General features: G+C 32.7%; 1 protein-coding gene across 2 annotated transcripts in view; it reads left to right on the forward strand.

The window, feature by feature from the left end:
• The window catches only part of LOC115887573 (CCN family member 1), a 340204-nt gene that overhangs the window by 72271 nt on the left and 247774 nt on the right, over window positions 1–20159 (forward strand). For both annotated transcript variants that reach the window (XM_030907032.1, XM_030907033.1), the window contains exon 2: window positions 14206–14268. The gene's annotated coding sequence lies outside the window, so the exon portion shown is untranslated. The remainder of the gene's footprint in view (window positions 1–14205; window positions 14269–20159) is intronic.

Genomic DNA, 20159 nt, shown 5'->3' on the forward strand with positions numbered 1-20159 from the left:
TTAATAAAAAAATAACTCTAATACAAAAATAATAAAAAACAAAGTAATCACCTTAACCTAATATTGCCTAGAAAAAACTGAACTCTTCAACTCATTATTTATTATAGAAAAATGGATTTAAAAAAACGAACTATAAGCTTGTCAAGAATATTCTGGTTAAAATATTGATATAGGTTTATTTAAATTAATATTTTTAATAATTAAACTGCGAAAAATGTTATGTTTTAAAACGTTTGTTAAATATGTTTTTGTCCATTTCAAATTTCAAAGTATAAATTTTAAGCTTTTCTTTTGAAGAGGGATTCTATATTATATCTATAAAAGTGGGATCTATTAAAGTGCAATTGTTTTTAAATAAACATAGGTATATTTTTCATTATAAGTGTTTTTTTTTGTTGGCAATATTGGTTTTATTTGTTATTTACACTTTGTATGCATATTTTATACTGAAGTTGCAGTGAGAATAGCTCATAAAATATAATTGTCGTATTTAACATAAAATTAGAAGAAGAAATAATTAAATTAGATTATAAATATGTAATGCTACTTAGTTAGCATGTTTTAGAACCTTATTCTATTTCATTTTTACTGGGATTTGATTACAATCCCTGAATCATCTCCGGCATGGAAAAAAAATGTGCTGTGCTAGATAAGTAAAAGTAAAGATACCTAAAAAATGCATGATATATTGTCCCCTAGAGCCCTCTTTTATAGCGATCGTCTTTTTATTATTTTTTTTGCGACGAAAATTTATTTTTTGTGATATAGTTGTTGCCGTCGACATGTTTGTGAGATTTACCTCTTTATAATTCAGATATGACTACTTACTACTTACATTGACTTATGTAACAAGATAGAGAGAAACACTACACTCGATATAGTTAGTTAAAAACAGGCGATTAGGTATATCGAGGCGCTCTTATTTAATCCCGAGTACTACGACGGAATAATGGAGCTATGAAGGAACTCCAGTGTTTTATTTCGAAAATACATACTACATTCTGTTATCAGAAGTGGGATCGACTTACTAAAAGAACAACAAAAGTTTAAAAAAGAGCCAATATGCCATATTGAGTGTGAATCCATACCTGTAGCATTATCACTGGAGAATCATCACTATAGTATTGAGCAATAAAAAGGATTGGAAGAGAGAAACGTTTACTCAGCATTTAAAAGACCATACCATAACGTGGTATACTGATGCTTCCAAAAACAAAGGGATAGGAGGCACAGGGATAAGAGTATTTGGATCAAAAACTCAATATTCCGAACTAATGTGCACCTACCACAGCATCCTTCAGGCAGAAATCTACGCGCTAATTTATCTTAGATAGGAACTATCGAAAACAGGAAATAGCCATCTTACCGGAACCATCTTATAAGCAGCACTAACAGCGATCAACTCAGTAAGCATCAATTCGAAGTTGGTCAAAGTATGCCTAAAGAATCTGAACAAATTAGGCAAAGAAAGTTTGAACAAATAAATGAAATCTGAATCTGAAAATAATGAAATCTGAACAAATTAAGCAAAGAAAGTCCTTTTACTTTGGGTCCCAGCCCACCAAGAGATATAAGGCAATGAAAAAACAAGGGATCTTGCTAGAAAAGGAGCGAAAACTCCACTAACTGCACCAGAACCGTTCTGCTTTCCGTGCGGAAACCAACTTAAAGCGGAACTAAAGAACCTGGAAGACTTCATCCGTAACTTGTAATGGGAATCCTCCAACGGTCTAAGACACTTGAAAAAGTTCCTCAGAACTTACGACCCAGAAAAATCAAAGATTTTATTTGATTTAAGTAAAAACAATCTTCGGATTGTCACGGTTTTTTAAACAGAATACTGCCCATACAGCACATCAAATCACATTTACGATGTGTTTACATTATTAGATGTAGACACAGAGTGACACAATTCCCCGATGTAAATATGCTACGTTTACACATTGTAGCTCAACACGTATGCACAAAGGTTAAACGTCCGCCTCACAATGTAGCCACAGTATAGCATTTACGTATACCCAAAGTAAGGGATACACAGTGCTTGTGTATTACGTTTAAACTATGTTTACACATTGCAGTTGTGACTACCGCGTGTATACGTATGTATTTTGCTTCGTATATACATCTTGTGCTAGATAAAACTACTTCTTATGAACCAATTTAGGAAATAATACAAGTTTTGATGCCTAACTTTTCGTTCTTTTTAAGAAATATTTATTCAATGATACCAATTATATCTTTTTAGAATGAAAATTAGGAAAGCAAAACTTTGTATTTTCCAAAAGTATCTCGATCGTAAGTTCAAGAGAAGTAGCCTTAAAATTGTTCCATTTTTGTTTTGTAGTACCATTTTTCTTCCATAAAATGGATTAAGTGGTTAAAAAATAAAATTCTTATATTTCTTTATATCATGGAACGCAATAGCACAAATAACACAATAATAATAATTATTTACACTGCAGAAACCAGAAGTAAGAAAACACTGTAAAAGAACAGAATTTGTATCAAAATGTATTAAAAATATAAGTACCTAGTATAACAACATACTAAAATGGTAAACACTGATGGTATATCGCCACGATTTGGTGGACCTCGTTTAGTAATTTTTTTCTCCTCTTTTTCCTCCCAGCAGTTGGTTTATTAGCATACTCATTCATCGAGCACTTTGTTGGACTTTGTTGTATTTTATTTCCAGATTAACAATCTCACCCTTAAATTTTATATGAAACTGATTATTGAATATTGAACATATCTGTATATTGATCCATCAATAACTTACCGAATATCAGTTTAAAAAGTTCTTTGAAGTATTTAAATCTTTCTTTCTATGGTCCATTTAGATTTGTATTATTTCCAAATTAAAAAAAAATATATTGCAGAGCTAACTCAGCTAACTTCTTTATCATTGTACGAGGATATTTGGAGTTTTCATTCATTGGAGTCAAAATTTGGTAAATTGGGTATCGAGTAAGGGAAGAATCGCTGCTATAATATTAATAATACTCTTAGGAAGGTGTAACAAGTTAATTAAAAACTTGTACTTACCTTAAAATCTCTCTTAAACTACACACAAACAGAACATTTATATAGAGCTTCCGAATGATAAAACAATAATGGCTGCTAACACATACCACTCCTAGAAAGGAGAAAGGAGAGAGGACACATAAGATACACTTGGTCGGTGTATCTACGCTGAGGCTATCCGCGCATGCGCACACCTTCATTTCATGCTAAAATGTAGACACAACAGTACACTATTACAAACTATATAGATATTTATATTATGTGTATACGTCACATTTTTACAAGGTGTGTACTATATGCACAACTATGATACGAAGTATCACACATACATATGACTATACACTGTATGTTTCATATACCGACGTCAGATTTCATCATTTTAATAATTATTTGTTACGTTACAAAAAACTCTTTAGAATCTTGAGAGCATACGGTATACAACTAGTAAACACTGTATCACACAATTCTATCAATATAAACCTGCGTGTATCTCATATGTATATGTTAGAACTAGATGAACACTTAGGTTCACTTTAACATATATGTTTCTCATGTGTCTCCCTTGTAGAAACGTAATTTCATTTGGACGTGCTATATGGGTGTCTCCCAGTGATGCCAACTCTGTTAAGTAAAATTTCCCACGAAGACGGTCAAAATTTCCCGTGTTTTCTAAAAATTTCCACAAATTCACAAATCCAATATAGTGTCGGCAAAACAATACAGACATTATGATTTTTCCAGTTGGGGTTGGAAACTTTGGTGTTACAACAGCAAATTAAAACACTAATTCACTACCATACACGAAAACACTCAACTTATTGCGCTGGACGCGCGTTTGGCTAACCATGTTAGCATCATGAGCAGATGATTAAATCTAGTAAAGCTTTTTGGAGTATTGTGGTGAATTACTGTTTTATTTTGCTATCAAGTTTTATAACAGAAAATTTAAAAATTTTCAAAATATACTTTTCAATTTTTTTCGCAATAAAATCAGAGGATTTTACCTAGGATCGAAATATACTGTCCATAGAAATATTTTCACTTCTTTAAATTCACAATGTATTCGAGGGGTGGGGGTACAAGAATAATGTCTGATGCCAACCGAAAATGTGTATTTAGTTGCGATAATGCTAGTTTCAATTTACTCATTTGCTGTGAAATGCGTATACGATAACTATTTTTTTATGAATAATACAGGATTTTAGAATTTCTCATGAGTATGGCATGTTATTATGTATATTATTATTAGTATGGCATTATTATGTTAATATGCATGTTAAAATTTGCCTTTTCCCTCTGGATCTCAAAATTTCCCACGAGTTGGAATCACTGCAGTCTCCTGAACGAACACCCCAGTAGATTGAGACTAAGAAACAACGGCGAATGCAGATTCTGTAAAGAAGATGAGGAATGTAAGGAAGATGAGGAAACACCATAACCCTTTATCACTGAGTGCGCTGTGAGTATCGCAGATGGGAAACTACTCTCTGTAAAACCGTCTCAGATACTCGCTTTTGTCAAAGCCCTGAGACTGAATGATGAGTTATAACTCGTTATAACTCAAGAAAGGGGGACACACAATGATCTTGTAAGGTCGCAGTGATTAACTCAACATACAGTTGGCCAAAATCTTGCCTCTTAAACTTTGTTGAACGATGTTGGGTTATATTATACTAGAATAGTGTTATACTAATTCTAATTCCTACATCATTCGATTAAGATCCCTGGGGGTACTCTCAATGTGCAAACTTTGACTAGAATATTCGATACAGCGCACAAATATTCCATCCAAACTTGGTGAAACTGGCGAACCGAACCGATATATTTTTCCAAATTAGGACATTAAATTCCAGATATCGAAGTTGCGAATCGAACCAGTGAACCATTGCAAACAGCGCCGGCCGACTAGATAAATCGAATGCCTGTGTATACATTTCCATCGAAATTTCATTATGATATTAACCAAATAAATTTATCTCCGCTCCGAATATGGAAAAATGGGAAAAGTCGGAATATGTCGTTACGATAAATGCAATATCGTTTGATCCAGACGCGCTATTGATGCTTTATTATTGATATTTTCATTTGCCGATGTACGTATTTCGTTTAGTGAACATTTCAAAGCGCTGACTTGTTAGTGATGAGTCGCGATGAATTGCGTAGGTATCAATAGGATTTAAAACTATTTTTATAATATTGATATAGTCCTGTAGTACGGGATGTGCCAAAAAGTTCACAAACTTGAGGAAAATTTTGTTATTCAGTTTTCGAAAGAAAGTTTATGCAGAAACAAATTGGTCATGTGAAAACATGATGTCAATTTATAAAATTCTCTTTAAATATACAGGGTGGGTCTTAAATAAGTGCAAATATTTTCAGGGCTGGTACCTAGATTTCTATATAAGAAACATATTTTCTCTTTACCGTTTTTCAAATAACCCAATTATTTTTGGCTTAAATTTTAAGAAGCACTTGATCTTTTTGGGTTTTCTTTCTAGTAAATTATACTACCTTAGTTGCCACATTGTTAAGAAATTATGATTTTATGTTTCAAAAATTTTTTTCAAAAAATTTCAAATTTTTTTTTCGCGGAAAAAAAAACTCAAGAAACAATTGTGTTTGTAGGGTCGAAATATACTACCCCTAAAAATATTTTCAGATATTTAAGATCCGATTTCACCCTGTATAGAGACAATAGATATACAGGGTGTAGAAGTTTCATTTTTATTTCGATTTTTTTCAAATAATTTTTGAAGTAACGTCAATATTTGGATGATAATTGGTATCTGGGAGTTTTTTGACATGAAAAATTTGATTTTGATGTCAATATCATTTTGATGTCCTATTTGTAGGGACCGCCACCCGCATATGTTTTAACTGTTATGAAGAGTAATAACTTTTCCTCCGTACCTGTATAAAACCTACTGGGTTAAAAAATATACATTTCCGTGATTTTTTACTTAAAAATTGTCCCTTGGTAAAAATCGGTACGTGTATATTGATAATTTCGATTCCAAATATCCCTAAGAGACTTTTTTTATGTATAAAACGTTGTATATGAATATTCTTTTACTCAGTAGTTTTATACAGGTACAGATGAAAAGTTATTATTCTTTAAACCAGTTAAAAATATGTAGATAGCTACAGGAAAAAATATGTAGGTAGCTCCCTCTATAAGTAGAAGTCATATTGACATCAAAATATCATCCAAATATTGACGTTACTTTATAAATTATTTGGAAAAGTTCTCTCGAAATAAAAATGAAACTTCTACACCCTGTATCTCAGAAACTAAGCATTTTAGAACACAAATTTATACGAACTTTTGTACTTATTTTTATCTGCAAAATATGCTTCCAAAGTTTCCGGAATACAGTTCGGACCATCCTGTAGGTAGAGAGTTTTATGAGATAGCTATTGGGCCTATTTTACTGCGACATTTATAGATCTATTGTGGTTATCGATATTTATTTTTTAAACCAAGTATCCTTACGTAGCGTAAAGGTAAAAAGTGAGATAAATACTGAAAAAAATACCAAAAAATATTTTACAAGAATTAAGTGAGAAAATTTTAGGCTACCATAGGAGGAAAATTGACGATTTATTGCCGATTTTTCACATTTTTCTTTGTTCCTTTAACATTGTTAAGAAAATTTACGCGAGCAGTTCCTTTTGAAGGTTAGCGATGGGTGTATAATCAAAAATTATGAGGTCGATATAGACTGAAAAAAAGCATGATTGATAGAACAAGACAGAAGTTTACACAGGCTGTTTTCTTTGTTCCGGCAAACTAAACAACTATATTGGAATATAAAAAATATCAACCTATTGTAGATATTATAGAAGTTAAATAGAAGTAAAAAGTATTATACAGTATAATTGATAGAACAAGACACAAGTTGTTTTACAGAGGCTGTTTTCTTTGTTCCGGCAAACTATCTTAGAATATAAATAATATCAACCAATGTAGATATAGAAGTTAAATAGAAGTAAAAAGTATTATACAGTATGTCTCCATATTGCCTTTACAAGAAAAAAAAAACATTTTTAGGTATTATCTTATCGAGAAAAATACATTCTTCAAAAAGATTTTGCTTGCTCTATATAAAATGGTTAATTTCCTTTACACTTTTTTTTAATTTCCATACCATTTCAGAAACAAATTAAAAAGTATGAAAATACAGTGTAAAAGAGAAAGTCCGCATCATATAGAACTTTTTTATTTATTGACTTAGATGATAAATGACTTTAGCGATAGTTTCTGCTTCGATTTAGATTAAAAATGACTTAAGAAAATTTTGCCTGTTACTTCTGGGTATCTGTCAAGTTTGACATTTAAAGTAACAAATGGCTAAAAATGGATTTTCCATTTACTGGCAGGATTTCTTAAAACTTTATTTGAACACGTTGTTTTGGTTTGGTTTGATTTTGATTTCTTTAATTTTAATTAAGTTTACCAAATAAGATTTTCAGCAATCTAGAAGAAAAATAAATTTTTGTAATTTTTAACCAATAGCAGCCGATTCTTGTGATAAAAGCAAAAATAACTGATGGTAGTTTGGTTTGGTTGCGTAACTACCTTGGCTGCTATAACGTTTGTTTGTCAAATATTTTCCTAGTGGTTATATATTTTTTCCTTTTGTTTTACTTTTAGTATTTTCAATTAATTCTAAAATTTAAATAAATTCTTTGTATATTTTAATTCTTTTCCCTTTTCTCTTCTTGATTTTCGTTAATCGACTTTGATGTTTTAAGATCTCTTGTTTAAAATAAGAACCTTTGTTTATTCTTTATCACATTCACCATTAATACTATTACTTCGGGTGAGTCAGTGAGTTCATACCAGGACAGCAAAATTAACTATCCTTCTTTTAAGACTAAACACCAGTAGTTTTGAATAGTTTTAATGTGCAAATTTATTAAAAAGTAATTCTTTCATATTTTCGTTACTAATGTTAATTTAAGAGTCTATTACGCTGTACTGTTCGGGTCGGTCTCAGGGGTCGGGTAAAGCGGATGTGCGGCCGAAGGAAATACACACACCGGAAAAGTCTAAGGATATTACAATTTTATCCAGCCATCGTCAGTAATTTTATTATTTGCATTTCTGATATAATAAAATTAAAATAAACAAATAGTTTACAGGACGTATTGGAAATAAAAATGCGAAATTTACCGAATTTTTCAAATTTACCTTGATTTTTATTGAACTCAAAAAAATACACATATTTTTTTTTTATTCTAAACTGTGAATTAAGAAAAAAGATAAACCCATTTTTACTTAATAAAGGGTATGGTCTCCTCTACTGTTCATTACAGCCCTACACCGTCTCTCCATGCTCCTGATCAGGTTGTCGTTCTCTTCTTGAGGTACAACCTGCCACGCTGCATTAACGACCCGAACCAGATCCCTACGAGTTTCACGAGGCATACCCATTCTCAAAATTCTTCTTTGGACCGCGTCCCATACGTGCTCGATAGGGTTGAGGTCAGGAGATTGTGCCGGCCAGGGTAAGATGTTTAATTGATGAGCATTGATAAATTCACTTACCACTCTGGCTGTATGAGGCCGTGCATTGTCATGCATGAGAATGAAGTTTCTCCCAAAATCATTGGCATATGGTAACACGACAGGCTCAAGAATTAAATGACGATATGTGATTCCTGTTAGAAACCTTTCAAGAAAAACGAGATCGGTTTTTCGGCCTAACTGGACTCCTCCCCAGACCATAACTGTTCCACCTTGATAAGAGTGCACTTCCTGAACATGATCCAACCGAATAAGATTTCCCGGTTCTCCCCATACCCTAAGCCTTCCCGAATCCGGATGAATTTCAAAGCGTGACTCATCCGTGAAGCGAACATTGGCCCATTGTTCATTCGACCACTGACCATGATCTTGAGCCCACAAATATTGTACCTCTCGATTTCCTCTCGTTAAGGGTTGAGCTCTCCAGGGACGTCTGCTTCTTAAGTTGACCTCTCTTAATCTATTGTGAACAGTGTCAGGGCTAACGGTTACATTATGTGTTTCATGGAGAATTAAACTAAGCTCTGGTGCTGTAAGAGTCGGTCGGCGTCGAGCATTTAATTGTAAAAAATGATCTTGCTGAGGGGTAGTAATGCAATATTACCGCGAAAGTAATGCACTTTCACGGTAGCGTGCACTTAATCGCGATATTACACTTTGCGTTGTATTTAATGCTCTAGCTAAGTCGATTTGGCGCATTCCAGCTTTGAGCATACCCATGGCCCTTAGCATTTCGTCTCTGTTAAGATGTCTACGCCCCATAATGTCGTTTAATACTAAACAGAGTTATTTGAATGAAATCTGGCCAGTTATCATAAAAACATAGCCAGTACAGGTTAAATTCGAACAATTGATGCTAGGTGCTTTTTATACATTTGACAAAAAATGCACAAACACTTCTGCAAATATCCCAAATTTAGAAATAACTAGTGTGACTACTTCGTTTCAATCGAAGTAGAAAGAATCGGCCTACAAATATGTGGTTGTTTATTCAAAACATTTATTTTTAACTTTAATAAAATGATATCCATAGATTTTTCCGGTGTGTGTATATTATATATTTCAGAAATCTGCCGGCTTAGCCCGATTCTGTCGTATTAAGTCATACCCAAAATTTTAAACACACGTGCTTTGATAAAGGCTTGATTATTAAGGTTTCCAGAACTTTAGCATTTGACATAAAATAGCGAGCAATTTGTTACAAAACTATATAAATTGTATATCACTGCAACCACAAATCTTTAATCTATATCCGTATTGTAACGAGATTTTAAATTATGTCATTATTGTCGAGAAAATTTAGTCCAAACATAAGGAATATTTTGTTGGTGTTTGACCAGCAAAATCTTAAAAATAAAGTTCTCTAAAAATGTGCTACAATACGGATACAGTATAATCCTTTACTTTTAATTTCCTTCTTCATTTGTGTAAAAATACCTAGCCAGTTTTACATAAAACGTTAAATGCCGAACGGTTATTTTGCTGCTTTTTCGGACTAGTGAAATGGGCTCTTAATCACTGTAGCCTCAAATAGCACATCCACCTCATCATGACACCACCGCGGTAAAAATATGCAGGCACGCCACTGGCAGGCTTCAAATTTTATTAAGATAAATGATGCTTAGCAAGCGATACTGTACTGGGAAAACGTTGAAGGTGGCAGGGCCCCCGTAATCTTTCCGACGAATTTATTTTTCACGCTCCTGCTTAGCCACACGAAAATATCTTAAAGAATTATGTGTACGTTAGCGTAGGGATGTTCAGACATATCCTTATACAGGGTAGCCCATCGAAAACGTTCCGCAAGGCATAACGGCCAGGGTTTTTTTTTCAGAAAATCCAAAAACACGTCAATTTTGTTTGTGAGGGGGACAACTTTTGCCCCAAAAATGATTGCAAAATTTTCAACCCTCTAAGCGGGGGTGTCATCCCCCAACTTTTTTCAAACGGGAAGGGGGGTCAAGTGGCACCGCAATGAAAAGAGCTTTCTATTCTCTATATTTCCCAGCTTCGTTTTTGAAAATCGGTCAAGTCATGAGTCAAGTTTATTTAAACATTTATCAGACTAAATGATAAGGATAAATTCCTTCGACCAATTTGCTGTTTTTTCTTATTATTTCTAGATGTTTACGCATTTTTGCACTTTCCACAAGGTTGAACGATCAGGTGCGGTAGTTGCTAGATAGCTGTTCTGTGACTTGTGCGTTGACGTTCTTCTCAATATCGTTAAACTTTTTAAGAATTATGGTGTACTCACTTGCAGAAAAAGTAGATATAATCGAACTTTATTTTAAAAATAATGAATGTGGCAATCGGTTTGCGCAGATATTCAATGAACGCCATCCTGACAAACACCTTTATGGCAAAATTGTTCGCGATTTAGTAGCAAAATTTCACGAAACTGGTTCCGTTATGAATAAAAAGAGGCAGAGGGAAAATCCTGTAGTAAATGAAGCTATGGAGGTATTCGTATTGGGCCAAGTTGCCATGGGTAGTACGCTGAGTAGAAAGAAAGAAGAAAATTAGCCAATAAGACCGCGACCGGCGTGAATCGTACAAGTGTCCAAACGATATTAAAAAAACACAAGTTCCACCCGTACAAAATTCAGTTGGTACAAGAACTCAACGAAGACGATTGTGATCGTCGCGGGCTGGTATTTTTGGAAATTATATTGTAGGTCAGTTTAACGATATTGAGACCGCACTTGATCGTTCAACCTTGTGGCAAGTGAAAAAATGCGTAAACATCTAGAAATAATAAGAAAAAACAGCAAATTGGTCGAAGGAATTTATCCTTATCATTTACTCTGATAAATGTTTAAATAAACTTTTCAAATTTCAATCCTTCATATTTTCTCAATGACTCGACCGATTTTCAAAAACGAAGCGGGGAAATATAGAAAATAGAAAGCTCTTTTCATTGCGGCGCCACTTGACCCCCATTCCCATTTGAAAAAAGTTGGGGGATGACACCCCCGCTTAGAGGGTTGAAGATTTTGCAATCATTTTTGGGGCAAAAGTTGTCCCCTTCACAAACAAAATTGACGTGTTTTTGGATTTTTTGAAAAAAAAAAAATATCCTGGCTGTTATGTCTTGCGGAACGTTTTCGATGGGCCACCCTGTATATTTTTTTTTCAAAAACTGTCGATGTGTACACGCAGATTACGCAGTAACCACCGAAAAGTTTGCAATAAATAAGAACAGAAAAATATTTGTGTTATTGAGAAAAATGTTTAATCAAAATCAATTCTGCATCAAAAAGAAAAAAAATTGATTACCTCCACTACAGTGTATGTGACAGTCAATGACCAGGACGTATCATATGCCAATTCAGCAAAATGTCTGCCAATATGAATATATGATATACAAACTTTGGGAATATACCTCCATAATCTATCTTAATGTTGATACTAGAGATGAGCAACAAATTACAAACTGGTGTTCAAAATCGCAAAAATCGCCCCTATAACTTTTTTATTTTTTCTGATAAAAAGCGATATTGGGTATGTTAGCATATGACAATTATGATTTGATTGACATATTCAATTTGTTTCGATTACTTCATGTTTCACTGGAAATGTCTACAACTTTAGAAACTTAAGATGGCACCCTCTGTATTTTTTTTAATTTATTTGATAGAAAATAACACTCTGAATAGAATGTCATATTATATGTCAACTTTTGACATTTAAAAAAATCGTATTTGAAATTTCAATTTAGAGTGCCATGGCTATGTTAAAAACACTAATTTTTAATCAAAGGATCCTTAGAAAAAAGCTTTAATTGTCTATTGTTGAGGGTGGTTCATTGGTATATTTAGAAAAAGCATTTTCTTACGAATAATTTGGTACCACAAACTTTTTTATTTCCAGCCAAATTCTTGTTATGAACCGTATGTTATAATTTCCAGTTAAACTGTATACGAAAATGTCAAATTTTTTTGACCGGTAGTTTTTTTCGTTCAAAAATTTTAAATGTATTTTTTCTCAGAAACGGTTAATGTTAGGTATAGAGTGTTTAATATCAAAATTCATAAGATTTTACAGAGAATTTAAGTATATAAAAAATGGGGGCACCCATTTAAAATAAGAAAGTTACTGTCAACTGCCGGTATTTCCGGTGCCGCCATATTGAAAATATTTTTAATCGATAGATCTCGTTGTGAAACAATGATGTTCAAAAAATCTCTGATCTAGATATTGCAGTTCTCTAGAAACTTCTAATGCACGCTCACCCTGGGACACCCTGTATAATGTACCGTATGTCCCCGAATCGTCGTCTTTACAAGATTAACAACAACTACTACAACAACTACAACAAACACGTCGTCTTTACAAGATTAAAATCATTTTTATTATTAATATTTTTAGAACAATTAATTCCTCAAAAAGTGTGAAAATATATTGACTTTTTAGACATCTCTATGATTTTTAATTAGTTTGCATTCTTTGAGATTATTAATTTTAAATAAATAAACTACCAATAATATAGGTATGTTAATGATCCAAATAAAAGACAAAATTAATTATAAATTCAAACAGTAAAAAATAATTTTATGCTATTTTCTATTATTGGACCACTCTGTATATACTACAAATTTATATCCCCTTTTTGAACATTCTTCGACATTTTATAAATTCACAGTATCCATGGACGGGAAGTTGAGTTAATAAAATTATGGACGTCAAAGTAATAAAACGACAAAAGTTTTCATGTTCCGAAGCCACTCGAGACGCTTGAAAATATAATATTCTTGAAAAAGTGCTCTCAAATCCCCTTTACGACGCTCAATTCTTATTCGGCTTTTGTCGCAATCCGTCGTTTCCGGCCACTTCCGGTACGGTTTCCGGTAAAGTCCCGGAAGTCGCAGTCACAGACGCACTATAATCGTTTGGAGAGGTCATCAAACAGTCATTGGGGACGAGAACATTGGCCTTTGGGATTATTTTTTCCTACTTTTAAATTAAACATTTACTGCAATGTAGCCTGAGTAGTTTTAAAATTATTATTTATTATACAAGGTGTCCCAGAAATAAGTGCAAGTATTTTAACTGGTAGTTCAACCTTAGAAAAACGCGTATGCGGTTTTTTTCGCGAAAAAAAAAATTAAAATTCGAAATTTTTTGGAAATTTTTTTAGTTTAAAAACATAATTTTTTGATAGTATGGCAACATAGGTATTAAATTAAATTTACTAGAAAGAAAATCCAGAAAAGATCCAGTAGTTCTCAAAATATTAGCAAAAAATCATTTTTTTTGGAAATTTTCAAAGTAAAATAACTCCGTTATTTTGGACTTATTTGAAAAACGATAAAGAGAAAATATGTGTTTCTTTTATTGAGATGTACCATCCTTTAAAATACTTGCACTTATTTCTGGGACACCCTGCATATGGTAATTTACGGCAGATTATTAATGGTGATTTCCAGGGTTAACTAACTCTGGATACGGATGAGAAATTTTATATTACCTTGTTTTTCTATGGTTTGGAAAACTTCTAAAAATCTAAAAAACTCTAAAGCAAATATGTACTATACTTTTTTATATATTAATGAATTTTTGTTTTCTCTTTTCTCCTTGATATTTGTAGTTATTTCCTTAAATTTTATTTGTAAGTTTAATTACTATTTAATTTTAATTTAATTTTTCAGAAGTTGGTGAGACATTTTCCGGATTCAGAACAGGGGAGTATATGAATAAAAGAACTTAAAGAGGTATGTATTATAATATATTTAAAAAAAATATCTTTAAATACTCATACGATCAGTTTCTAGTAAGATTTATTTTTCTTTATTGATTTTGTACAGGGTGGCCCATCGAAAACGTTCCGCAAGGCATAACAGCCAGGGTATTTTTTTTTTTCAAAAAATCCAAAAACACGTCAATTTTGTTTGTGAAGGGGACAAGCTTTGACCCAAAAATGATTTCAAAATCTTCAACCCTCTAAGCGGGGGTGTCAACCCCCAACTTTTTTCAAATGGGAAGGGGAGTCATGTGGCACCGCAATGAAAAGGGCTTTCTATTCTCTATATTTCCCCGCTTTGTTTTTAAAAATCGGTCGAGTCATTTTGAAAATATGAAGGATTGAAATTTGAAAATTACTTTTTGCAAAAAAACGCATAAATTGAATTAATTAAAAAAAACTTAACTTATTAATGAAGCAAATGCTGAAAATGTTGCCCGTCAACCTCCATACAGTAATACAAATTATTTTCAAACCGTTCTCGAACATTCTGAAGAACTTGCGGGGTCACTTCGCGACAAACATCAATAAATAATTCGTCTTCGCAGGTCTTCTAATTAGGCGGGTGGAGTGCTATATACTTTACTTTTTATGTCTCCCCATAGAAAAAAGTCTAAAGGAGTCAAGTCGGGTGATCGGGGAGGCCACTCAATTGCACCCCTTCGTCCTACCCACCGACTGGGAAAGTTATTGTTCAAAAATTACGCACATTTTGAGAGCAACGTGGAGGTGCACCGTCTTGTTGAAATATTAGTTCCGCTTCAACGTATCCAGGATTGTTCTCTATGATGTCAGTTAGGGCTGGGTCGATGGTATTTTCCAGTAAATCCAAATACATATGATCTGTTAGATTTCCAGGAAGAAAAAAAGGACCCACAATAGAATTTTCAAAAATACCAACCCACACGTTCAATTTCTGAGGGTTTTGTGTGTGCACCTCGTGAAAAACCCTGGGGTTGTCCTCAGCTCAGTACCGACAGTTGTGCCGATTAACTACACCGTTCAAAAAGAAACTACAGTCATCCGAAAAACACACATTAAATAGGAAATTATTATCACTGGCCACTCGTTCACTCATAGTTTCACAAAATTGCAAGTGACGATCAAAATCGTCTTCGTTGAGTTCTTGTACCACCTGAATTTTGTACGGATGAACGTTGTGTTTTTTTAATATCCATTGGACACTTGTACGATTCACGCCGGTCTCATTGACTTATTTTCTTGTACTCACCGTACTATCCATGGCAACTTGGCCCAATACGAATACTTCCATAGCTTCATTTACTACAGGATTTTCCCTCTGCCTCTTTTGATTCATAACGAAACCAGTTTTTTGCTACTAACTCGCGAACAATTTTGCCATAAACCTGTTTGTCAGGATGGCGTTCATTGAATATCTGCGCAACCTGATGCCACATTCATTTTTTTTAAATTAAGTTCGATTATTTCCACTTTTTCTGCAAGTGAGTACACCATAATTGTTAAAAAGTTTAACGATATTGAGAAGAACTTCAACGCACAAGTCACAGAACAGCTATCTAGCAACTACCCAACCTGATCGTTCAACCTTGTGACAAGTGAAAAAATGCGTAAACATCTAGGAATAATAAGAAAAAACAGCAAATTGGTTGAAGGAATTTATCCTTATCATTTACTCTGATAAATGTTTAAATAAACTTTTCAAATTAATCACTCGACCGATTTTCAAAAACGAAGCGGGAAAGTATAGAGAATAGAAAGCCCTTTTCATTACGGTACCACTTGACCCCCCTTTCCGCTTGAAAAAAATTGGGGGATGACACCCCCGTTTAGGGGGTTGAAGATTTTGCAATCATTTTTGGGGCAAAAGTTGTCCCCCTCACAAACAAAATTGACGTGTTTTTGAATTTTCTGAATAAAAAATTACCCTGGCCGTTATGCCTTGCGGAACGTTTTCGATGGGCCACCCTGTATGTTATAAAAACATATATAACTTAATTAGTTAAAAACAAAACAATGTTTGCTTTATTTCTTCAAAATCTAAACATTTAAAAAATAAGTTAAGAGGTAAATTATTTTTGTAAAAGAAGCCAAACTAGAATCTTAGATAAAGAGATAAAGTAACTAGAATCTTAGAAAAATCTTGTGTGTTAAAGATTGTATTGTATACACTTTAAGGTTCAAGAACTCTCTAATAAGAACTCTACTTACAAAGTAAATTAACTGTGAGGTAAACATGTTTTAAATAAATTCACAAAGAATATTGGCGAATCTAAAGATATGATATAACATATTTATATACACGCCATAAATTAGCAATACAGCAATTTTTGTAAAATTAAAGAATAGATGGTAAATTTACTACAATAATCTGTGGAAAGAAATAACCCCCAATCTTGTTACTAAATTCACCAATTATTTTTTTTAGTGATAGCTAAGCATTATTCATCTTCTATTAATCTAAGTAAAGCCTGGTTTTACTGATGCACCCATACTATCTTTATTAATATAAAATATAAACCTCTCTTAATTTTCATTTCCCTTAAATTAATGGCTGGTTTTCTTTGCCGACCATTTTAATCTTCTCTAACCGGAAGCATTCGACGATCTATTCACAACTATTTCGCGTTATTCTCTATCCAGGGCATCAGAATTTGGGGATTGCCCGCCGTAGGGTTTTAAATACCTGCAGAGCAATATTAAACGGGCCGAGGGCTCATCGAAAATCCGGCTGCCTCGGTTTTATAGAGTGGAAAATTTATTGACGAGAGTTCCGCGGCCTGGAATCTCAGGAGAGCTGTGCTCTGGAGAGTAATGCGGTATAGAAGTGGAAACAGCGAAAACGGTTTATTTTTGTGTAGGGTTGGAAGGTATTAAGTTTCGGACGATATTTCAAAGATTATTATGTTTTGTGCACGTTCGCGGGTATTAAAAGGAAGTGTATTGTGGATTGTGGAGATTTTTATCGATTTGGATAAAAATGGATGAGGATAGCCGTCAAAATTAACGATTTAATCTCAACTCAGTTAACCAAAGTAGAATTAGTTAAGTAGAAGTAAACTACATTTAATTATTTTGATAAAGCTTGTTTTTCCTTAAGTTAATGTGTCATTTGTATATCGGGTTCGTCTCAAAAGTGGCTCACCCCTATAACTTTTTTATTTTTTTCAGATTAAAAAATCGAGATTTGGTATGTTAGTATATGACATAAATTAGGATTGATTGACGTATTCAATTGTTTTCAACCTTGGTATTTTTTTACTTCATTTGATAGAAGATACCATTCTGAGTAGAATGACATAGCATATGTCAACTTTTGACATTTTGAATTGAAAAAATAGAATTTTAAATTTTAAATTTTAATTTAGGGTGTGTGGTACCAAATTGTTAGTAAAAAATGATTTTTTCAAATATGCTAATGAGCCACTCTTGTTCAATTTGAAAAAAATTAGATATGATTAAAAATACGAGTCGGGCATCTTTTATCTGGCCAGGACAAGACACGGAAACATTAGACGATCAAATCTATTTTTCCAAGCCTCTTTAATCAAAAATTAATGATTTTAACACAACCATGGCACTCTAGATTGAAATATAAAATACGATTTTTTTCAAAGCGAGAATGTCAAAAGTTGACATATGATACGTTATTTTATTCAGAGTGTCATTTTCTATCGAATAAAGTAAAGAATACGGAGGGTGCCATTTAAAAATCAAAATTCGTAGTCATTTCCGGTGAAACAAGAAGTGACAGAAAACAATTGAATACGACAATCAGTCCAAATTTATGTCATATACTAAATACCAAATTTCGTCTCCTTATCTGAAAAAATAAAAAAGTTATAGGGGTGAGCCACTTTTGAGACGCACCCGGTAGAACGAAAATAATATATTCTATGAAGAATGGATATATAATTTTCATAAATACTATTTTTTTTAAATACATCATTATTAAAGATGAAGTCTTTGTTTCAGTTTAAACAATTGATATTTCATTACATTTAAGAAAAATTATATCTTTAAGTTTGATTTCTTGTCCGGGACATATTATTTTCTTCAATACAAATTTGATCCGTCTTCAAGACAATGTAGGTATTCTTATAATTAAAATGTCTTAAAAAAATCTTCATTAAATTAAAGATATCTTTAACTGAAGTGTTTTCCCTTTAATTGTAAAATAATATATTCTTGTACTTTGAAATTCCTTTTCACCTTTGCTCCAAAAACTAACAACCTCAACATTTTCATGCATTTATAAGTTCGACATATTTGTTCTGGTAGACCAATTTTGATGAATTCTTAAGTATTGTAGCTAAACTAAAATTAACTACTTAGTACCTAAATTATTTGACTCTTTCTAAATAAAATAAAAATTCATTAAAAATTAAAGCCTTTGCTTTTAGTTTCAAAAATCATCAAATTTGGCCGACTAGAACAAAACATATTGAAATTTGAAATATATAAAAATTTTAAGATGCCCATTTTTCGTGTCCGTCAGGGTACATTTCAATTCATAGATATTTGTTCTTATCTATTCTAATATATAAAATCCTTAAGTGACTGACTCACTGATTAATCACGATCCTGCTCAAACCACTCAACGTAAGAAGCTCAGTTTTGGCATACAGGTTAATTCTGGGGTGTAGAGGTTCGATAAGAAGAGATTTTTCGAAATTCGAGTTCCAAGGGGGTGAAACTGGTGAAACCACCCTTCAAATATTAAAATATTTTTTATTTAAAAAACGGTCAAGTTTCCGGAAAAATGCTTAAACACGCATATTTTATTTAGTTTTTTTACATATTTTAGGATTTTTAAAAAATATATACAGGGTGTTTCGAAAAATCTGGTCATTGATTAATCACGATCCTGCTTAAAGCGCTTGACGTAAAATGCTGATTTTTGGAAAACGGATTGACTTTAGGGTGTAGAGGTTCGATAAGAAGGGATTTTTCGAAACTCGGATTCTAAGGGGGTGAAACCACCCCTCAAATATTAGAATAAACCGAAAAAACTCTTAAACATGTATATTTTATTTTGTTGTTTAACATATTTTAAGATTTTTAAAAAATATATACAGATTGTTTCATAAAACATAACCATTGAGTAATCATGATTCTGCTTAAACTGCTTGACGTTTAAAGCAGATTTTTGGTAAACGGATTGGCTGTGGGGTGTAGAGGTTCGATAGGGAGGGGTATCAAATCTCAAATTCCAAGAGGGTGAAAACGCCCCTCAAATATTACAATATTTGTTATTTAAAAAACGGTTAGTCTTTCGGGAAAACGCTTGGACACTCATAATTTATTTTGTTTTTTACATAATTTGAAATTTTTTAAAAAATCATACAGGGTGTTCCAAAAAGTTGGGTAATTGATTAACCACGATTCTGCTTAAACTGCTTGACGTAAAAAGCTTATTTTTGGCAAACGGATTTTTCGAGAGTCAAATTCCAACGAGATGAAACTACCTCTCATATATTTCCAACTTATATAATAATATCGCAATATGGTTTTTTCTCATGTTGAACATAAATGTGAGTAAATTTTATCCGGTTTGTGTGTTAATGGAAATTCTTACTTTGCTTTATCATCACCATTACAAATGATTAATTCGACGGGAACGAAGTCGTGGGTACACGCTAGTATTTCATATGATAGTTTATTTAACAACAAACTAATAGATTCTAATAAAATATTTTGAGAAATGATAAATATCTCCTTTTGATATTGGCATATCAAGAATCATGCACTATGCTTATTGTTTTCTGAGTATAAAACCAGATTTTCTTTTTAGAAATACCGCGAATTATCAACATAGATAAAGTTTACCCTTTTATGTGTCTTATAAATAAAACTTTAAAAAATATTCAATCTAATTTATAT

This window comes from Sitophilus oryzae, unplaced genomic scaffold (genome assembly GCF_002938485.1).
Source record: "Sitophilus oryzae breed Bouriz unplaced genomic scaffold, Soryzae_2.0 scaffold_578_pilon_pilon, whole genome shotgun sequence".
NCBI lineage: Eukaryota > Metazoa > Arthropoda > Insecta > Coleoptera > Curculionidae > Sitophilus > Sitophilus oryzae.